Source organism: Palaemon carinicauda, chromosome 3, assembly GCF_036898095.1.
Source record: "Palaemon carinicauda isolate YSFRI2023 chromosome 3, ASM3689809v2, whole genome shotgun sequence".
Classification (NCBI taxonomy): domain Eukaryota; kingdom Metazoa; phylum Arthropoda; class Malacostraca; order Decapoda; family Palaemonidae; genus Palaemon; species Palaemon carinicauda.
The window spans coordinates 24,967,125-24,989,730 of NC_090727.1; the positions used below are offsets into that span (position 1 = coordinate 24,967,125).

Below are 22,606 nucleotides of genomic sequence, written 5' to 3' on the forward strand. Positions count from 1 at the left end.
AAGGTTTTGGGGACATTGAGTGTAGGAACTCCCTTAAATCTGGTAAATGTAAAACATTATCTAAATACTCATGAATAATTATCCAGTCTTCATTAAAACTTATAATGAAAGTGAATGACTTAATTAAGTTTTATTGTTTTCCTATGGTATACCATTCATTGCAATTAGAACTTTATTAATATATCTTTTAGAGCACAAACTGAAATCAGAGCATAAAATCATCATTAATAAAACAAAATATACTGTATGTTGTTTCACAATGGGAACAATTAGAAATAAAAACAGAATAGATTATAATTACAGAAGATACAGGAGTACACTGTACAGCATTTAATAGACTGTAAATTTAATTGTGTTGAAAAATGTCTGGAGAAATTACTTCTGGTCTGGGGAACTTTTAGGGATTGTCTAGGGATGTTCCTGACTGTGTAGACTGTAGAAGAAGATTCATTTCTCAGACGAAGAGAGAGAGAGGAAGAAGGAACCAAGCAAAGTCTCGTCTTTTAACTTGTGATCCTGCAAACAGTGAAGGCTTCATTAGGTAAGGAGGGACACATTTTACAAGGTTTCATTGATTTTATTATGTTCTCGTGGTATCTTTAATGACTCAAAATACTGGAGATTCGAATATATTATATGTGTTGTAGGTTTCCATGTGTTAAACCATCGAATTTCTTTAAGGGTCTTTTATTGGTGAAGAAACTTTATAAAAGACATTTCTCAAAAGTGGTCTTTTTAGCTTGTGTTGGTAATACCATTAATCAGTGAGTGGTTATTAAATGAGATTGTTTCCAGATGTGGCTTTAACTTTCAATTAATGAGATGGTGTATAACTGTAGTCTCTGTGTGGTTATAGTTCCAGTTAAGGAATCTGTAATCACCTATAATTGAAGTTGTTACTATAAGAAGGAATTGAGATAATACTAATCCCAGTAGCTGTAGGCCTAGATTTTAGAATGCAAATCAAATGTCATATACTTTTTATGGAATTTTTGTTCCCGTGGTTAAAATAGAGGGTCGTAGGCCTACCATTTTAATATTGGCAAAATGTTTTATTAAAAACCGACAGAACTTTTTAATCACATACTTTGATTTAATCTGGTAAGAAATATGATTATTTATTTTTCACATTTTAAAAGTTGTGAATATGATGGTGTAAACTATAGTGAAAACTGTGATTTGTGCAAATTATTTTCATTACAAAAGTGTAAGGAGGAAAAGAGAGTTTCAGGTGATGTGTGTTAGAAAATTATTTGCTAATTAGCTAAAATACATTCTATTGGACAACTCTACATTCACACATTCTTTATTTTACTAATACAGAAAAATAAATGATTTGATATAATTTTGCATACACATGCTGTATGAATTCACATATATCATTCATTTGAATACAAATACATATAATCCTTATGACAAATATATACAATTATTTTGCTTTAAGGAACAACCATCGCCTCACTTCCATTAGTTTGAAAGTCTTTGGCCAGCCACTCCCACCAATTAAGCTCTCTCTCTCTCTCTCTCTCTCTCTCTCTCTCTCTCTCTCTCTCTCTCTCTCTCTCTCTCTCTCTCTCTCTCTCTAAGCATCAAATCCATTAAAATATCAAATATTTGGAAGTGTATCCCAAGATATAAATTATTTGTAAGTCACAAAAGTCAGCCTCATATCAGCTCAGCAAATGCACTTACACAGAAGTGTCTGGTAAAAAAAGAGGCTTAGTTTTGATCTTAAGGTACCCTATACTGCCAATATATTTAAATCCAAGTTAAAAGAAAGCAGTAAATTACTGTGATAAAAGCACAAGTAGGAACACGGCTTTTTTTATTCAGATTTTTAGAAATTATTCTTGTGAAAACCTTTATAGAAACGATCTATTTTGATAGCAACCCTATTTTTTTTCCTCGTCCATTAGCGGACGTATAATTGCCTAATTACCTCATTAGTAATGACTAAACTCTTACTGTAAGGGGGGGGGGGGGGTTCCTTGCCTGTTTTTCGACCAACCAGACAGAACTGGTTTTCTGTATATTTGTTCTTCGTTTAAGAGGACGGACCTACTCGTTGTCAGTGAATTTTCAAAAAAATTTAGTCTGTAAATGGAAAGCCTTATTCAGTAATTAATATTAAGTCTTCCTTCAGTATCAAGGTAAAAGGTTGGCTTTATTCTGCATTAATTAATTTTGTTACTAAATGATGATTAGCTTTATTTGCGACAATATTAATTTATGAAAAAATGGTTATTAGTGATGCCATGATTGCCTGAAATGTCGATGCTGTCTTTAATACTTTGTGGATTTGGACAATTTGAATCGAAGGCGAGACTTTAACTCTTTAATGATTATCAGCAAAAATATTTTGAATTAGTAGTGGTTATGAAGGATCAGTTCTGTTTTTTAACCATGAGAGAATGAGTGGAGATGCTGCAACAATTATTATGTTAGTTTAAAGGCCTACATATTTTCAATGAATTGACTGTTCACATTTGAAATTGTAGGAAAGAATGACGCAAAAGTTTTCGAGCATTGATTCCACAATCGTGGAATGTAGGCTGTGACATCATACAGCAGTGACAATTTTTATTTCAAGTTAGAATTTAGGAACCGAATTCAAGAGTACTTCTTTGTTAAATTATGCTTACGTTTCTAGGTGATATGGGCAGTCTTGCACGAGTTGCTCAACTTGTTCATTATTATTATTATTATTATTATTATTATTATTATTATTATTATTATTATTATTATTATTATTATTATTATTACATATGTTAATAAACATGGATTTTCCTGAAAAATTCATAAATCTAATTAACTAGATACTATAAATAGCTTTTCATATATAGGTCCGTTTATTGTATACAGAGTCTAAGGTATTTTGCATAAAACACGTTTCATGTTTATTTTCAATTTATTTCATTTTCAAACAAAGCCACGATTTAGGTATCGCATTTTTCCTTGCAAGTTTTCATACGTAATCGTAAGAAATTAGGACGAATTTCTTGTGTAATTCTGATAAGAGAGAATATATTTAGGAAAGCATTTATTGATACGATTTATTTTCTATTAAGCTCCAATCAATGATGTCTTATCATTCTCTAAACTCTTAGTGTAATCAAAGAGGGGGAGATTTCATTGTCTGTTTTTCGACCAGTAAGGCAAAAGTGGTATTGTAAATATTTGTACTTTGTTGTCTGTGAAGTTTTGAAAGAAAATCAGTTTTTAATATGAAAATAGGAAGCCTTATTTTCGTTTCATATTAAGGAAATAAGTTTTTGTTTTACATTTGTTATTTTTTAATCACTTAAATAAGAAATGAGTAGTTTTATATGAACATTTCTGTCAGCAATATCCTGTTGACGATTGCTTCAAACGTCAATACTGTCTGACCATTAGTGGACTAAAACTTTATTCGAAGGAGCGAAAATTTATATGTAACTTGTTTCGATTTTTTCAATGTTTGTGGTTGTGGCAAGATGAGAGAGTTTAGTAATAAAAATAGTATATTGATATAAAAGTATTTTCTGTGTAAAGAAATGTGTTGTTTTAACTGATCTAGAATAACCAACAACAAAAATATGTTTGACCTGTCTCAAAGTGGTTATAATGGACAATGCTTCTGTTGAGTTTTAACCCTGAAAAAACACTTTTTTTTTTTTAGATGTTATAACAGTTATAAATGTTAATTTAACTTCACGTACAAATTTGACAGATACTGGGTCACGTATTGAACTGAATGTTCACATTTGGCAATGCGGTACAAAACAAATTGAAAAGTGATATCTCAGTATTGGTTCCACAATTGAAGAATTCTCAAGTACGTGTCTATGTTGAATCGCATATTTGTGTTCATGGGTTATGTTGGCGATGTCAAATGTGTTGCTCATCCTGCAATAATCGTGGTTTTATCTAGAACATATTCTCAAATTGCCTTTGTTCATAATGATCCTTTTGTTTGTGATCCAGAGTGTGGTCTAGCCTGTACTGATGATTGTAAATGTCCTCTTGTTTAGTTCGGTCAATAAGTGAATTTTCAATATTTTTCGTTTTGGTTTTGAAACTGAAATACAATCTAGCTTTAGTATATATTCCCGTTTTATGTTCATTGGGATATTTACTATTATTTTTCAGATGTTGGTCGCAGATTCGTAGTAGATTAGCCAGAGTTTATTAATAAATTCAGATGGGTTTTCACCTGGGTATTGGGTGGACATCTTTAGACTACACCAGGTAAAATTGAGGCCACACCATGATCGTTAATTGGAATTCCTATTCTTAGATAACAAAATCCATACCCCAGTTGAGTCATTATTCCATTAACATCAAATTGAAAGTAAGCACGGCGAGTTTTTTTCTAAATTTCTCGTTAAATCTCGATTTTTGCTCTTTCATATCTTAAACGCAAAATGTCTTGAAGTACATCATACTCATCAACATCTCCTACATCTATTGACGCAAAAGGCCTCGGTTAGATTTCGCCAGTCGTCTCTATCTCTCTTCTCTTTTCATCACCTCTGACTTCACTCTTCATATTCCTCAACCATGTAGGCCTGGGTCTTCCAACTCATCTAGTGCCTTGTGGAGCCCAGGTAAAAGTTTGGTGAACTAATCTCTCTCGGGAAGATTATGATGAGGGGTAGATGGAGAGGATTTGGGCATGCTCTTCAAATACATCCGAGAAATATAATTTGCTTTACACCTTCATTAAGGAGAGTTCATTTGTAGTAACACTGTTTATTGATTCAAATCATTAAGGGACATAAGATCAGAGTTGATGTAGAACACTGCACCACCAGTGCAGCTACGTTCTGAATATCGGCGTTTTACTAATGGTGAAGTCAAACACTCTTCCTCTGAGGTGTTCATATATTCCATCAAAGCAGCGAGGTTTGACGCTGCAAACAAAAGCAGCAATAAATATACAAAAAAAATAATGTTAATATTCATGTAAAACAATATATATACTGTAAATATCATGTAAATACAAAATAATGTAAATGATGTAAAATACAATACAGTAATTCCACAGGTAAGGTTCACTTAACCTAGAAAATAAACTTACATTTTCCAGACGCCGATTCTAATGCTAAAATTCTCAGATAACCACTGGTACAAGTTGCTGTACCACCAGATGCATTCAGCCTCCTAGCTAACAGCAACACTGGTCACTTAATACTATGATGAGTACACTGGGCAGCTCAGCACACCACAAATACTGCAGAACCACAGCATGCAGAAATTCCATGTGCTTTCCAGAGCCTGCCCACGCTGAACTGACAAAGGCGCCAAGGCGGGCATAAATCGCGGCCTTTTGGGCAGATACCAACAATAACAATACAATATTTTTCAGTACCAACTCAATACTTCTTTTTCATATAAAAAAGTAAACAAAAAATGTATACAGTTTTCCATTCAATAGAAATATTCAATTCAAAATAGTGCACATAAGTATATAATTAAATACAAAACAAACATCAGGCAATCCCGACGCTTGCTTATCTCCTCATCCTTATCATCAACAGAGAAAACGTGTAGCGCCAACTTAACTAAAAACGTAAAACGCTGTGGCATATCCTACAGTTGATATATGTGAGGTATTATAATGCATAGAGAAACCACTGCGGTGGGTGGAACTTTTTACTTTAGTTATACCTAATTGCTTTTGAAAGCTCAAGGAAAACGTGCATGGGGAGGAGATATAGTATTAATGAATTGTATTATTCACAGGATAGGGAAAAGTAAGTTGTTGATTGTATATGTTTGCGGTAGGACGTAGAAATTCGTAAAGGATGCAATAGAAGAAGTGTTGAACCGTCATCAAAGGATTCAATCTTTTTCGAAAGAGAATCCAATGACTTGACTTTTTCAGTCAATGATGCTGGGAATAGGTTCAGTTATTTTGTGAATTTTGCTGAACTTGTGAATAATAAATTAAAAATGGCCGCTGTGTCCTGGAAATTTGCAAAGAAAAATTTAGATTCGCGTCTGTGACGATGATATCGAAATGTAATTTAGACATTTTGCTGTTTAGCCATATATTATACGAACTAGAGGGGCACTCAGTAGAGTGCAGACCTCCGCTAAAGCAGCTTATTTTTCGACGTTTTGCTCAACCTTGACCATGATCTTTGTATTAATTGGCGTGGATTTCACACACTCAAAAATGAACCAAGTTTGAAGTCTCTGTGACAACGATGTCCAAACTTATGGCTGATGACGTGAATTGGATATTTTACTTGACCTTTGACCTTGACCTAATAGAACCTATTTCTTAACCGTGACCTTGACCTATTAGAATTTAATTCTTTCCAGCTTATTATATAAAAGTTAATCCCTGCGATTTTCATTACTCTAAGATTAAAATTGTGGCCAAGAAGCTGTTCACAAACACACACACACAAACAGGGTGTAAAACACAACCTCCTTCCAACTACGTTGGCAGAGGGTAATAAACAATACCTTCACCCATCTGACACAATAGTGGTTGTTCTTTGTAATGGTCTTGTTTTATCTTTATGTTCCCCCTTCACTAATCTATATCATTCAGACATCCAGTCACTGCATATCTATTCAATCATGCATATTTTTACTATCCTTTTTCTATCTTGGGCCTTCGAAATCACTAGTGTGTCAGACCCCTGGAAATTAATTGCAGATCTAATGTCACTTCTATTAAACCTTCCCTTAACCTTTGCACTGATCCCCTTCTATTTGTATAGTTAATTTCCCAGTCCATATCTCTATTTGTTAATTTGACTCTAAATACAAAATCCAAGTCCAGTTTGACTGTACCCTGTCTTCCTTCTACCATGTGCTTGGCTCCATATTAACAACAACAACAACAACAGCAACAACAACAATATGACAACTTACTAAGCATTTTTACGGAACATTTAGAATGTTGGAAAAAATAGGAAATTACTTTTTACTGGGAATATTTAGCAACTTTTAGTATGTTCGTTTCTTAGTTTCCCGACGGTAATATAAGTTTTTTTGCTTATTTGCTTGCTTGCTTACTTTAGTTACTTTGCTTGCTTGCTTGCTTGCTTACTTACATCCTTACATCCTTGCATACTTGCTTGCTTACTTACTTACATGTTTACTTGCTTGCTTACTTACTTACTTGCTTACATGCTTACTTCCTTACATACTTGCTTGCTCACTTGCTTACTTACTTACTTACATGTTTAATTGCTTGCTTACTTACTTACTTACTTACTTACATGTTTAATTGCTTGCTTACTTACTTACTTACTTATTTACTTACTTACATGTTTAATTGCTTGCTTACTTACTTATTTACTTACTTAATTATTTACTTACATGTTTACTTGCTTGCTTGGTTACTTACTTACTTACATGGTTACTTGCTTGCTTGCTTGCTTACTTACATGTTTACTTGCTTGCTTGCTTACTTGTTTACTTGCTTACTTACTTACTTGCTTACTTACTTACTTACATGTTTACTTGCTTGCATGCTTGCTTGCTTGCATGCTTGCTTACTTACTTATATGTTTACTTGCTTGCTTGCTTACTTATTTACTTACTTACTTACATGTTTACTTGCTTGCTTGCTTACTTACATGTTTACTTGCTTGCTTGCTTGCTTGCTTACTTACTTGCTTGCATGCTTGCTTACTTACTTACTTACTTATATGTTTACTTGCTTGCTTGCTTACTTGTTTACTTGCTTACTTACTTACTTGCTTGCTTACTTACTTACTTACATGTTTACTTGCTTGCTTGCTTGCTTACTTACATCCTTACATCCTTGCACACTTGCTTGCTTACTTACTTACATGTTTATTTGCTTGCTTACTTACTTACTTGCTTACATGCTTACTTCCTTACATACTTGCTTGCTCACTTGCTTACTTACTTACTTACATGTTTAATTGCTTGCTTACTTACTTACTTACTTACTTACATGTTTAATTGCTTGCTTACTTACTTACTTACTTATTTACTTACTTACATGTTTAATTGCTTGCTTACTTACTTAATTATTTACTTACATGTTTACTTGCTTGCTTGGTTACTTACTTACTTACATGGTTACTTGCTTGCTTGCTTGCTTACTTACATGTTTACTTGCTTGCTTACTTACTTACTTACATGTTTACTTGCTTGCATGCTTGCTTACTTACTTATATGTTTACTTGCTTGCTTGCTTACTTATTTACTTACTTACTTACATGTTTACTTGCTTGCTTGCTTACTTACATGTTTACTTGCTTGCTTGCTTGCTTGCTTACTTACTTGCTTGCATGCTTGCATGCTTGCTTACTTACTTACTTACTTATATGTTTACTTGCTTGCTTGCTTACTTGTTTACTTGCTTACTTACTTACTTGCTTGCTTACTTACTTACTTACATGTTTACTTGCTTGCTTGCTTGCTTACTTACATCCTTACATCCTTGCACACTTGCTTGCTTACTTACTTACATGTTTATTTGCTTGCTTACTTACTTACTTGCTTACATGCTTACATCCTTACATACTTGCTTGCTCACTTGCTTACTTACTTACTTACATGTTTAATTGCTTGCTTACTTACTTACTTACTTACTTACATGTTTAATTGCTTGCTTACTTACTTATTTACTTACTTACTTATTTACTTATATGTTTACTTGCTTGCTTGGTTAGTTACTTACTTACATGGTTACTTGCATGCTTACTTACTTACTTATATGTTTACTTGCTTGCTTGCTCACTTACTTACTTTCTTATATGTTTACTTGCTTGCTTGCTTGCTTACTTACATGTTTATTTGCTTGCTTACTTACATGTTTACTTGCTTACCTGTTTGCTTACTTCCTTACTTACTTACTTACATGTTTACTTGCTTGCTTACTTACTTACATGTTTACTTGCTTGCCTACTTACATGTTTACTTGCTTGCTTACTTGCTTACCTGTTTGCTTACTTACTTAAATGTTTACTTACTTACTTACTTACTTACATGTTTACTTGCTTGCTTACTTACCTACTTACATGTTTACTTGCTTGCTTGCTTGCTTACTTACCTACTTACATGTTTACTTGCTTGCTTGCTTGCTTACTTATACGTTTACTTGCTTGCTTGCTTGCTTACTTGCTTGCTTGCTTGCTTACTTACTTAAATGTTTACTTGCTTGCTTGCTTACTTACTTACATGTTTACTTGCTTGCTTGCTTGCTTACTTACTTGCTTACTTACTTGCTTGCCTACTTACTTGTTTACTTGCTTGCTTGCTTGCTTACTTACTTACATGTTTACTTGCATGCTTGCTTACTTACTTACTTACTTACTTGCTTGCATGCTTGCTTGCTTACTTACTTATATGTTTACTTGCTTGCTTGCTTACTTGTTTACTTGCTTACTTACTTACTTGCCTATTTACTTACTTACTTACATGTTTACATGCTTGCATGCTTGCTTACTTACTTACTTATATGTTTACTTGCTTGCTCACTTACTTACTTACTTACATGTTTACTTGCTTGCTTACTTACTTACATGTTTACTTGCTTGCTTACTTACTTACATGTTTACTTGCTTGCTTACTTGCTTACCTGTTTGCTTACTTACTTAAATGTTTACTTACTTACTTACTTACTTACATGTTTACTTGCTTGCTTACTTACCTACTTACATGTTTACTTGCTTGCTTGCTTACTTACTTACATGTTTACTTGCTTGCTTACTTACTTAAATGTTTACTTGCTTGCTTGCTTACTTGCTTACTTGCTTACATGTTTACTTGCTTGCTTACTTACTTACATGTTTACTTGCTTGCTTGCTTGCTAAACTTACTTACATGTTTACTTGCTTGCTTGCTTGCTTACTTACTTGCTTACTTGCTTAATTACTTGCTTGCCTAGTTACATGTTTACTTGCTTAATTACTTGCTTGCCTAGTTACATGTTTACTTGCTTGCTTGCTTACTTACTTACATGTTTACTTGCTTGCTTACTTACATGTTTACTTGCTTGCATGCTTACTTACTTACATGTTTACTTGCATGCTTGCTTTTTTACTTACTTACTTACTTATATGTTTACTTGCTTGCTTCCTTACTTACTTATATATTAATTGCATGCTTGCTTACTTACATGCTTGCTTACTTACTTACTTACTTATTTACATGTTTACTTGCTTGCTTACTTACTTATATGTTTACTTGCTTGCTTGCTTACTTACATGTTTACTTGCTTGCTTACTTACCTGTTTACTTGCTTGCATGCTTGCTTACTTACATGTTTACTTGCATGCTTCCTTACTTACTTACTTACTTACATGTTTACTTGCTTACTTACTTACTTACTTACATGTTTACTTGCTTGCTTACTTACATGTTTACTTGCTTGCTTACTTACTTACATGTTTACTTGCTTGCATGCTTGCTTACTTACTTACATGTTTACTTGCTTGCTTACTTAAATGTTTACTTGCATACTTGCTTACTTACATGTTTACTTGCTTACTTACATGTTTACTTGCTTGCTTGCTTGCTTACTTATATGTTTACTTTCTTGCTTACTTACTTACATGAATACTTGCTTACATGCTTGCTTACTTACTTACATGTTTACTTGCTTGCTTACATGTTTACTTGCTTGCATGCTTACTTACTTACATGTTTACTTGCATGCTTGCTTACTTACTTACTTACTTACTTACATGTTTACTTGCTTGCTTGCTTACTTACTTATATATTAATTGCATGCTTGCTTACTTACTTACATGCTTGCTTGCTTACTTACTTACTTATTTACATGTTTACTTGCTTGCTTACTTACTTATATGTTTACTTGCTTGCTTACTTACTTACATGTTTACTTGCTTGCTTACTTACCTGTTTACTTGCTTGCATGCTTGCTTACTTACATGTTTACTTGCATGCTTCCTTACTTACTTACTTACATGCTTGCTTGCTTGCTTACTTACTTACTTGCTTGCAACCTAACCTTACTTGCTTGCTTACTTGCTTGCTTACTTACATGTTTACTTGCTTGCTTACTTACTTACATGTTTACTTGCTTGCTTACTTACTTACATGTTTACTTGCTTGCTTACTTACTTACATGTTTACTTGCTTGCATGCTTGCTTACTTACTTACATGTTTACTTGCTTGCTTACTTAAATGTTTACTTGCATACTTGCTTACTTACTTACATGTTTACTTGCTTACTTACATGTTTACTTGCTTGCTTGCTTGCTTACTTATATGTTTACTTGCTTGCTTACTTACTTACATGATTACTTGCTTACATGCTTGCTTACTTACTTACATGTTTACTTGCTTGCTTACTTACATGTCTACTTGCATACTTGCTTACTTACTCATATGTTTACTTACTTACTTACTTACTTACATGTTTACTTGCTTACTTACATGTTTACATGCTTGCTTACTTGAATGTTTGCTTACTTACATGTTTACTTACTTTCATGCTTGCTTACTATACTTATATTGCTGTTCTCCTGATCCTATCACGCAGGGGAACCCTTCTCTCTACAGGACCTACAAAATCAGTTTATCGTATCATAAGTATTTTGTGTATCACACAGACTAATAGATGTTAATAGTTAAATTATCATAATAGTGCTTAAAAAAAAAAAAAAAAAAAAAAAAAAAAAAAAAAAAAAAAAAAAAAAAAACACCACTGAACATTGGTGAATTCGGAATGCTGTGATAATTATTAAGTTTTAAATTCAATAAGAAATATAAAGTTTTGAATAAGTTTTTGGATGGAAATTATTTTATTATAAATATTTTTCTTATTCGTGGTTGGGATAACTTAGAATAGAGTGTCATTAGATGGAAACCCTTCATTTAGTTTTTATAATTTACTTGGTTTTGACATATCAAATTAATTATGTTTTGTAAATTAGTGAACATCGTTTACAATTATGTATTGATAATAATAGCAGTCTTGCAAGATAAAAAGTAAACAGTAATTAGCCATTGTTTGATATGAATATACTGTAAAACTTGAACTTCAAGGGCTGGTTTCGTGGTCCTATCACACAGGGGAACCCTTATCACTATAGGACCTCTCTCTCTCTCTCTCTCTCTCTCTCTCTCTCTCTCTCTCTCTCTCTCTCTCTCTCTCTCTCTCTCTCTCTCTCTCTCTCAATCATTTTGTAATTGAATAACTTTTTGATAGTCTAAAGAACAACTACAGCTCATTCAAATCAGTTCAGGGGTAACGGACACAAACTGGAATTGAAAAGGTACGACACCACTCAAAGTGGAAATTTCTTGACATTCTTAAATAGCAAATACTTGGAATAGACTTCCAGCGGATGTAGTGAACAGTAACACTTAGGTAAACGAGTTCAAAAATAAGTTAGACAAGATCATAATATCTTAAGTTGTCACTTGAGATGGTAACAGAGCGAGTTTCAATAGTCAGTCCTGGAAATAACACAGGTGATGACGATGTTCATGATGAACTTGTCATTGTCTCAGTTTGCCTTATTCTTTAGTAACGTATTTCTGAGGTCATTAGAACATAACACTTCACAGAAAGTTACGACTGGACTTGTCCACTGTTTGGCCAATGCAAGCCGGACAATCGGTTATCGGTTGTCCAAAGTTATTTCTGCTTGGTTTTGGAAAGAGACAGACTCGACTGGCGTTATCCTTAGTAGCCAAACTTACTTTTAAAAGGTAAAGTTTAATTGATTTTTGGATCACCTGAAGATCCACTATCTTAAAATTTTCTCGTCTGAAGATCCACCACCCTAAGCGAGGATCTTTAGGTGATAGTTTAAAGCTTAATAAAACACTTAATCATAAAATCAAAGTAATTTATTAAAACGTACTATAATAACCAAAATGTGAACTCGTTAATGTGGATATTGTGCTCAAAACCATTTTTAGGAAATCTGTCACATGAATTGCTGTAGGTAGGACAGTGTCATAGCCTCTGTACCATGGTCTTCCACTATCTTGGGTTAGAGTTCTCTTGCTTGAGGGTACACTCGGGTACACTATTCTATTTTATTTATTTCCCTCTTGTTTTTTAAGTTTTTATAGATTATATATGAAAAATTTATTCTAATCTCATTGTTCTTAAAATATTTTATTTTAATTGTTAATTACTTTATTTCCTTTCCTCACTAGGCTATTTTCCCTGTTGGAGCCCTCAGGCTTATAGCATCCTTTTTCTCCAACTAGGGTTGTAGCTTCGCAAATAATAATAATAATAATAATAATAATAATAATAATAATAATAATAATAATAATAACGAGTTTAACTATTCTTGCAGTCACGCATTGGCTTTAATATATAGATTTCTTTAGTAATCCCAGGACCACCTAACGTTACTAGGTTTTCTTTAGAAGTATGAAACACACAAATCCCCTGGTAAAGCTGTTGCAGTCCATCGTAGTCTTTCCAGATAGGTTTACTTGACGTCTTGATTCTGTTCCTCCAATTTGTTCACTCCAGGGATACATGTCATGAAGTATAGACCCAATTCTGCAGTCACAATCTTGTTGGAATTTATTTTAATTCCAACCTTACTTATATTTAATGAACAAAACAATTATTCATTTTACTTATCATTAACGCTAATAGTTACTATACTAAGTAGCATTAAGTTATTTACTTTTAATTTATGAAGAAAAATAGGTAAAGCTTTTAGTCAAGCTAACGACCGAACGGCTATTCCCCCACAGTCGGACACAAATATTAATCATTTCTGATTGAATTCATTAATTTAACGTTAACTGTAATCCTTATGAGGAAACAGTTTTGCTTTCCATTTCTTTTGCAACTCTATAATTCATTTTTGGTTTCTAACAATCTACAACTATAACTATGATACTGTAGTTATTGTTATATGTTATTTGTGAAATTTTAACTAGGAAAGTAAGGCAAAAACGCTTCAGGAATTATATCATCAGTGTACTAGTTCCCCATCATTTGTGGCCAATAGTTTTAGGTGTGGTGTTTTTTGACAATTTAATTAATACAACCAATGAATTATGACTTGTTCAACAAATAAACCTCTTGTATTTGTTCGTGCTAACAGGAATCTCTTGTAACTAAATAGTTTTTTATGTCTGGCAGTCAACTCAGCTGTTGACATTGGATAGTCAACTAGTGACAAGCATCTTAAGGCTGGAAGGAATCTTAAACTATTTTGGGAGAAATCTAATTGAATTACAGTAGGCAAAAGTGAAAATGTTTCTAAAATGTCCTTTTCAATTCTTTCCAGATTTGTGCTCCAGTTTGCTTGGTATTAAATTCATAAGAAACTGATGACTGGAAGAGGACACTAAGGCTGTCATGCAACAAGTTGAGAAATCGCTACAAGAGAATCCTCTGTCTTATGAATGAGACAAGTTACGTATGACACCATCCAGGGTGAACTAATACTGTGAACTTCGCTTTAATTAATGGTAAAATCCTCGTTTTAAAGTTCTATGCTTTTTAGAAGATAGGTTAGATTTCTGGCATTTAGTGCTGGTTATGCAGTTCCTCAATCCCGTACAGAACAATATTAGATTATGCTGAGTAAATAATATTCAAGATCTTTTTTATTTCCAGGAATTGGTAATCCATTCAGTGAGATTTAATTTTTTCTTGATTTGAAACAAGTAATAGGCCTCGTGGGATTCACTTAAGCTGTATTTGATCAAAATATATATTTCTTATTAATGTTTTTCTACTAATTCCCGAGTAATTGGTAAAAGCTTTGATTAAATAAATGCATTTTTGTAAAGGGAAAAATGTTAATGCAAGTATGCAAGTATAGTTTAATTCTAGGTCTCCATTAGACCTACTATTTTGGGACAACATTACTTCAAGTTTACTTTTTTTTGTCAAAATAATTTTAGGAAAAATGACTTATGTAAAAGAGGCAAAAGCAAAAATTCTATTGAAATATCCTTTTCAATTCCTTCCAGATTTGTGATCCAGTTTGTGTGGTATGGCACCGAAGCCTGGAGGACGTGAAGACAGACGCTGTTGATCCTGAAGTTGAAAGATTGTGATGAAGGTCTTCAGTCTCCTGTCTCCAGTATGACCCGAGTTAAGTTTGCCATCTTCAATGATCCAATATTGTCAACTTCCTTTAAGATGGTCAAATTGAATTTGAAAGTTGTGTGCTTTTGAAACCTAGGTTAGATTTTGTAACATTTGGTACTAGGGTGAAGTTGCAAGAGTTACAGAGATGGGATATAAGACTGGACTCAGTAAATATCTGATTTTGAAGGTTTAGTACTTTGTGGATTCTGGTTTTCCATTTTATGAGAATTATTTTCGGGAAGGGGAGTCTTTAAATTGAAATTTAAGTGATGGGACTCACTCAAACTAATCAGAAAATCGTTTTTTTTGGCTGAATTTTATTATTATTATTTTTTTTCTAGTAGTAAATCCCGTTAGTTTGGAAGCTCAGATTAAACTCATGCTTTTTATTAAATGCTTTTAAACTCGAGTAAGTTTAGAGTTTAGTTCTATATTTACTTTTTTACTTTAACTTTTAGGGGTTTATTTCTCGCCCTCCAATAGACACGTAAAAGTCTGTTCAGGCGGGCTTTGGTGTGTGAAAATGGTTTCTTTCCAGTTTATCTTTTGCTCTGTAACAAAAATCAAAACCTTTTTTATTTGTTCTTTTAAGATATCCCGATTTTCTCTTTTTGCTTTGAAATACTCTAACTTATTCGCTGAAATATCATAATCTATTGGTCTTTAGAATATCATAAGTTTTGTGACTTCGTTTTGGGGGCTTAAAATCTCTAAATTTTTTAGCTTAAAATATTCTACTTTTGGGGGATTAAATATCCTGATTTGTTTTCAGTTGATCTGAATTATGAAAAACATATTATTGCTTTAAAAAATGACCGAAAACAGTACTCAATTTGTGCCTTATGAATCTTAATTAGTTATATTCTGTGAGTTCCTATTAACACTTTTGCCTTTCAGGTTAATGTGGCCTTCTCCTAGGATGCTTCAAACTCTCTAACCAAAAGGATGAGGGACATTGAGAACTACAATGGATTAGTCCTCTGGGATCCGGACTCTCCTGGCAAAGTCCTTCAGAGCAAGTGGAACTTCTAGAACAGTCCTCTGGGAGCCGGACTCTCCTGGCAAAGTCCTTCAAAGCAAGTGGAACTTCTGGAACAGTCCTCTGGGATCCAGACTCTCCTGGCAAAGTCCTTCAGAGCAAGTGGGACTTCTAGGACACCATTTTCTCCCTATGAGGATTTGAGTATCTTGTTCAAGTTTTAAGTCTTGGACAGCATGCTAAGTTATATTGCCAGCTTACTAATTTACCTAAGTTCTTTCATTTTTAATTTCATGAATTTAGTTTTTATAGATTAAAATCCCTTTGAAAATTACTTTAATGAATAATTTATGGCTAAAATTCACTTAAGAATCAATTTAGGTCTATCGAAATCCATGTCAATCACTAATATTGCAATATTGGGTAAACTAACCTGAGGTCTTTTAGATATTAGATTTTTGGTCGTCCTGATAGAAGTTATTTCAAGTAGATGCTGAGCTGTTTCAGGTAGATGCAGGGCTTTTTATAGGTTGCTGCTGGGCTGTTTCAGGCAAATGCTTGGGTGTTTCGTGTAGAGGCAGGGCCATTTCAGGTAGGAGTTATTTCAGGTAGAGGCTGGGCTGTTTCAGGTAGAGGCTGGGCTGTTTCAGGTAGACGCAGGGCTGTTTCAGGTAGACGCAGGGCTGTTTAAGGTAGATACAGGGCTGTTTCATGTAGACGCAGGGCTGTTTAAGGTAGATACAGGGCTGTTTCATGTAGAGGCAGGGCTGTTTCATGTAGAGGCAGGGCTGTTTCATGTAGAGGCAGGGCCATTTCAGGTAGGAGTTATTTCAGGTAGAGGCTGGGCTATTTCAAGGAAGAGTTACTGTATTTGAGATAGAGGGTGGTGTATTTCAGATAGACTGGGCTATTTCAGGTAGAGGCAGGGCTGCTTCAGTTAAATTTCAGTCTGGATTTACTTATATGATTTAGTGGGATTGGACATTCAAATTATGAGATCCCAGAAGCAAAGTTTTAGCTATTTTTTTTTCTATTTGTCAATTTTGACTTTCAAGAATTGAGTATTTTTAGTAAGATTTGAAAAACCTTTATGAATATTAAAGCAGGTATTAGTTTGCAATATATATCCTTTTTAAAGTTCAGGAAGTAGGAATATGGTCGTAAATTAGTTGGAAAATTGTCAAACTGTAGTGTTATTGTATTAGGAATTAAGTTTATATAAGATTACTGAATTATCCGATGCCAAAACATTCAGTTGATGGAAATGAGGTTTAAGTTAGGTAAACATAATTTATTTCTGTTTGTGGCATTTAAATTGAGCTGCTTTAAATGCTTATTTCAAGGTGTGTTCTTGTTTAGCCTTTCAATTTTTCTATCTGTCCTATAAGCTTAAGGTTCCTTAACACAAAACCCTTTCTAGTTTCAATAGTTTACCTTTGATAGCTGATCCCCCATATTGTAGTTTAAATTTTATAAAGGATAATAACTAACAACTTTATTTGAAGCAATCTAAAGTTTAAATACCTTATTGGTCCTATATTTAAAAATCTAGATTAACTATTTTAATGTCTTTAATTTGTATAAAAACTTATCCAACTTTTATTTCTAAATCTGTAAGATTCAGTATTTGATTAAATGTCCATCCTCCCCATGTTACTCTCTCTCTCTCTCTCTCTCTCTCTCTCTCTCTCTCTCTCTCTCTCTCTCTCTCTCTCTCTCTCTCTCTCTCTCTCTCTCTCTCTCTCAATATTAAGTTAATGTATAGAGAGGATTTTAGGAGTATACTATGAATGAAAGAAAAAGTTATAGAATATAGGCCTATCAAAAAGTTATTGTACATGTTTTTTTTTCAGATTTTGATTAGATATTGTTAGAGAAGCTTAAACTTGAGGTTAGGAAAGATGGTTCTAAAAACTTTAAGCTTTTTGGAAGGTCGAAAGGCTGATTTGTTGATTGGTATAGATTTAAATACTAAGAATCAAAGTAGGAATTGAACATTGCTGGATAATACAGAATAGTGAATAGTTTTAGGTGATCGTTGGCAGACGAGATGGTTAGGAGGGCTTTGGTGTGAGATGGCTAGGAGAGCTTTGGTGTCAAATGGCTAGAGGGGCTTTGGTGTGAAATGGCTAGGAGGGCTTTAGTGTAAAAAGACTAGGAAAGGCTAAAGTGTGAAATGGCTAGGAGGGCTTTAGTGTAAAAAGACTAGGAAGACTAAAGTGTGAAATGGCTAGGAGAGCTTTGGTGTGAAATGGCTAGGAGGGCTTTAGTGTAAAAAGACTAGGAAGGCTAAAGTGTGAAATGGCCAGGAGAGCTTTGGTGTGAAATGGCTAATAAGGCTTTGGTGTGAAATGGCTAGGAGAGCTTTGGTGTGAAATGGCTAGGAAGGCTTTGGTGTGAAATGGCTAGGAGGTCTTTGGTGTAAAATGGCTAGGAAGGCTTGGGTGTGAAATGGCTAGGAGGTCTTTGGTGTGAAATGGCTAGGAAGGCTTTGGTGTGAAATGGCTAGGAGGGCTTTGGTGTGAAAAGGCTAGGATGGCTTTGGTCTGAAATGGCTAGGAGGACTTTGTTGTAAAATGGCTAGGAGAGCTTTGGTGTGGAAGGGCTAGGAAGACTTTGGTGTGAAATGACTAGGAGGGCTTTAGTGTGAAATGGCTAGGAGGGCTTTGGTGTGAAATGGCTAGGAGGGCTTTGGTGTGAAGTGGCTAATAAGACTTTGGTGTGAAATGGCCACGAGAGCTTTGGTGTGAAGTGGCTAAGAGGTCTTTGGTGTGAAATTGCTATGAGGGCTTTGGTGTGAAGTGGCTAAGAGGTCTTTGGTGTGAAAAGGTTTTGGTGTGAAATGGCTAGAAGGTCTTTGGTGTGAAATGGATTTGAGAGCTTTGGTGTCAAGTGGCTAGGAGGGCATTGGTGTGAAATTGCTATGAGGGCTTTGGTGTGAAGTGGCTAAGGGGTCTTTGGTGTGAAAAGGCTTGGAAGGCTTTGGTGTGAAATGGCTAGAAGGTCTTTGGTGTAAATGGATAGGAGGGCTTTAGTATGAAATGGCTAGGAGGGCTTTGGTGTGAAGTGACTAGGAAGGCTATGGTGTGAAATTCCTAGAAGGGCTTTCCTGTGAAAGGGCTAGGAAGACTTTGGTGTGAAATGGCTAGGAGGTCTTTGGTGTGAAGTGGCTAAGAAACTTTGGTGTGAAATGACTAGGTCTTTGGTCTGAAAGGGTTAGTTGGGCTTTGGGGTGAAATGGCTAGTAGGCGGCTAGGAAGTGGGAGGGCTAGCATGTTAGTGTGTGAAATGGTAGGGCTTTGGCTAGTATTAGTATTATTCCTCATCTTCTCTTAAGCTACATGAACATACCTTGAAATTAACTTTGATTTTTTTAAATGACGGGTTCGAATCAGATTATTGTTCTCTCTAATACTTAATCAAAGTTTCAGAACTCCCATTCCCACTCCTTGATCCTACCCCTCCCAATTTGGAAAGATTCAAAAGATAAAGGGAACGTTCATATGACTGAGCCTCCCTCCCCATCTGTCCCCCTCCCTCTTCTGGTATCAGTATTTGCCATATTCCTCACCACTGAAAGGCCAGAGGGCCCATGAAGTATATATCTTGCTTTTGACTGGAACCACTGTTCATTTAGGCTGTTTATAAACTTCCCATGTACGGAACTCGCTCATTCTTTTGCTGGTTTAATGAGAGAAGAAAATTGTTAACTTGTGTATGTTGTATTGTCAAAATGCTAGACTCTGTGCTATGGTGAACATGTTTAGTCCAATTTGATTTCTCTGAAATCTTGTCAGGGTAGATTCTGTCTTGTCAATTCTAGCCATGATAATAATTCAGTCTTGTTAAAGGATCTTTAAAGCCTCAAATGATTTTTAAAAATTTGTTTCATACTTTTATATATTTTTGAAATTTAATTTAAAACTTTTTAAAAAATCTTTAATCTTGAATTGTAGGAGATTGTAATGTCAAATTGAACAGGTTTCTGTTATGTATACACTGTCATTTAAAATCAAACTATATCAAATTTGTCATGTATTGTGTAAATTGAGTTGTGAAATTATTTCTGTCAAGAGAGTGATTTAAATTTTGTCCAAGAATATGTGAGTTTTCAATGATTATGTGAAATTAGTAACTGCTTAATTTTTCAATTTTATCTGTCAATGAAAATCAAAATGTTGTAGAGATATTTTAATTTAGTTTTAAAATTTTAGATAACTTTCTCAAAAAGTGTTGACGGAATCAGTCTTGCAATCCAGTGCTTTCCATTATACTGAGAGAAACCCGAGCTCTCTGAAAAGGGGTCCAGCTGGGACTATAAATGTCCCAAGATATCTGATTCCTACTGTTTCTGTTCAGGACATAAAGAAGGGATAAAGAACTGCTGTGAGTCATTTTAGAAGAAGTGTGTAATACATTCTTGAGTATATTGTTGTTGGTATAGTTTTAGTTTTTAGTGGGGAGTTAGTGCCAATGTTGATGAGAGGAATTAAGGGATTATTAAAGTCATTATTTGTGTAATTCAGGATCAGGTAACCTAGCTTAGGGGATGTTTATTTAGGGTTAAATCCTATGGCTTCAATTTCATTTAGTTTAATCTGCTCTCGGTTAAGTATTTCTAAAATTTATGCAGGATTAGGCAAAGGATCTAAACTGAAGTATGACTTTTTGAGATTAGACTTTATAAACGTACTATAATACTGATGTGCAGGAATGTATCTTGTGTAGTAATTTACAAAACTTAACCTCTCTGAAGTTATATTCATTTTATGCAAGGAAACTTTGTAGTTCAGAAAACTTAGACCTAATCTGATAAGCCTCTGAAGCTTGTACAAAACATCAACTCAGAGAATTGGTGTTTATATTGTAATAAACTATATAACTCGCCAATTTCTTTTGATTTTAATGACACTTGAGATTTGAATATACAATTTAAGTTATTTATTATAACATCATAATTTCTACGCCATTCTTTCCAGACAACTAAAGCCAAAAACTGTTGAATTAACAAAGTTTAATAAACTCTGATCTGCTTATGCTAAAGTCCCTTACGTTTAAATGCTAATATATTTAAGATTGTCATAAACTGTTGATTAAAACTGTTTAAAACATTAGTTAACTTAGGTCCATGTTGAGTAAATGTGTAGTAACTTAGGGTAATATAAAACTAGAAGTTAGTTCACTAATCTTCAAAGCAAATTATCAGATTTAATGTAAGTACTATAAGAAAAATCCTGAAAAATCAGTTTTTAGAGATTTTAATGTCTTGATATTTCATGTCACTCAGCATTTCAAATACCAACCCATTAAGCCAATTTCATTTTTTGAAATTAGTAACTTTTTCGAGTTATGTTGAACGTTTCATTATTTTCATATCGATGCGAAATACGGAAGACCTATGTTGATTTGGCTGGAAAGTTTTGAATTTCAATTGGTTGATTTTAATTAATAATTGGCGGAATTAACTTTAACAAAATGGTAGTTTAATTATAATTTTCTCATAATATGGTACAATACACTTTTCAAATGTCTGTTTTTCCATTGATTTTAATGTAGATATTAACGTCATCTCTGAGTGACTTGAAGGGGACAAGAAATAGGTCAGTTTGTCACTATGTAATACGAAAAAGTTTTTGGAAAACTTTTTGATCATTGGTTCATGACAGTCATCTCTGAGAGTCCACCACTTATGTTACTGCTCTACCACTTATGTTGCTACTCTACCACTTATGTTGCTACTCTACCACTTATGTTTCTACTCTACCACTTAATGTTGCTACTCTACCACTTATGCTGCTACTCTACCTCTTATGTTGCTACTCTACCACTTATGTTGCTACTCTACCACTTATGTTGCTACTCTACCACTTATGTTGCTGCTCTACCACTTAAAATTAAACCTTGGGATTGAATTTAGGAATTAATGAATGCAGGACAATGCATTCCTTGTACATCAGTAAACTTGTAACAAGCAATGAACGGATGGTTGGATGATGTCTGGAGTAAGTGTTAAGAGAAGGAGGATCTAGTCTAGAGAAAGGAGTTAGTGTCTCTTACTAGTTTTGTCTTTAGGGAAAATAAGTTTAATTGGTTACTGATTTTAATAGATCTGTGTAAAGGTTATATTAGTGAGACACTTAGATTAGGTTTTCTCTGGTTAAATCAAGGTTAGTAAGTGTGTGTACCTCAGGTTAAAACCATAAAATTAATCTAGATTTATAGTAAACCATAGGGTATTAAGTCTAAATAATAAGATATAGTTTAAATAATGAGATTGAGTTTAAATCATTTGAGTTTAAATCATGATATTGAGTTTAAATCATGAGATTGAATTTAAATCATGAGATTGAGTTTAAATCATGAGATTGAGTTTGAATAATAAGATTGGGTTTAAATCATGAGATTAAGGTAAACTTTGTTCAGTAGACAGCTCTAAGAATTCAAATTTCATGACAGACAATATCAGTTTCCTTCCATAATTGGCCAAAGGGAAGTTTCAAATCAAAGCGTTTTGAGAATAATCTAAATAATTCTGGTGCCTAAATTAATTCCATAGTTGAATCGTAGATTTCAACGATTTTCATAATGAGTAATTAAA

The 22,606-nt window shown here is 33.8% G+C and overlaps 1 long non-coding RNA gene across 2 annotated transcripts; it reads left to right on the forward strand.

The window, feature by feature from the left end:
* Nucleotides 1-473: 473 nt before the first annotated feature.
* Nucleotides 474-22,185, forward strand: LOC137638231 (uncharacterized). Of its 2 annotated transcripts, XR_011043933.1 has the most exons (4): nt 474-541; nt 14,218-14,401; nt 14,909-15,037; nt 15,927-22,185. It is a non-coding gene; the product is annotated as an uncharacterized lncRNA (long non-coding RNA). The 2 variants fall into 2 exon arrangements; XR_011043932.1 differs by having other exon boundaries at nt 14,909-22,185.
* The last annotated feature ends 421 nt before the right edge of the window (nt 22,186-22,606 follow it).